General features: G+C 36.1%; 1 protein-coding gene across 1 annotated transcript in view; it reads right to left on the reverse strand.

Moving 5' to 3' along the window:
• Positions 1 to 429, reverse strand: part of LOC106870643 (cullin-4A) — a 53,241-nt gene that overhangs the window by 14,602 nt on the left and 38,210 nt on the right. The gene's annotated exons all lie outside the window — the stretch shown is intronic.

Below are 429 nucleotides of genomic sequence, written 5' to 3' on the forward strand. Positions count from 1 at the left end.
GAGAGAAAGTTGTGGTGAAAGAGTAAAGCAGGGTTCGCCACCATCCCCTGGCAGAGCCTCATGGAGCTTTAGGTGTTTTCGCTCAATAAACACTCACAACGCCCGGTCTGGGAATCGAAACCGCGATCCTATGACCGCAAGTCCGCTGCCCTAACCAATGGGCCATTGCGCCTCCACACACACATATATATATATATATATACACACAAACATATACAAAAACACCTGTATATACATACATATATACATATATATACACACACATATATATATATACATTATATAAACATATAAACACACATATATATACACCTATACACACATATATATAGACATGTATATATACACACCCATATATAGACATATATATATATATACATACACACACACACACACATATATATATATATGTGTGTGTGTGTGTGTATG

This window comes from Octopus bimaculoides, chromosome 18 (genome assembly GCF_001194135.2).
Source record: "Octopus bimaculoides isolate UCB-OBI-ISO-001 chromosome 18, ASM119413v2, whole genome shotgun sequence".
NCBI classification, from domain to species: Eukaryota; Metazoa; Mollusca; class Cephalopoda; order Octopoda; family Octopodidae; genus Octopus; species Octopus bimaculoides.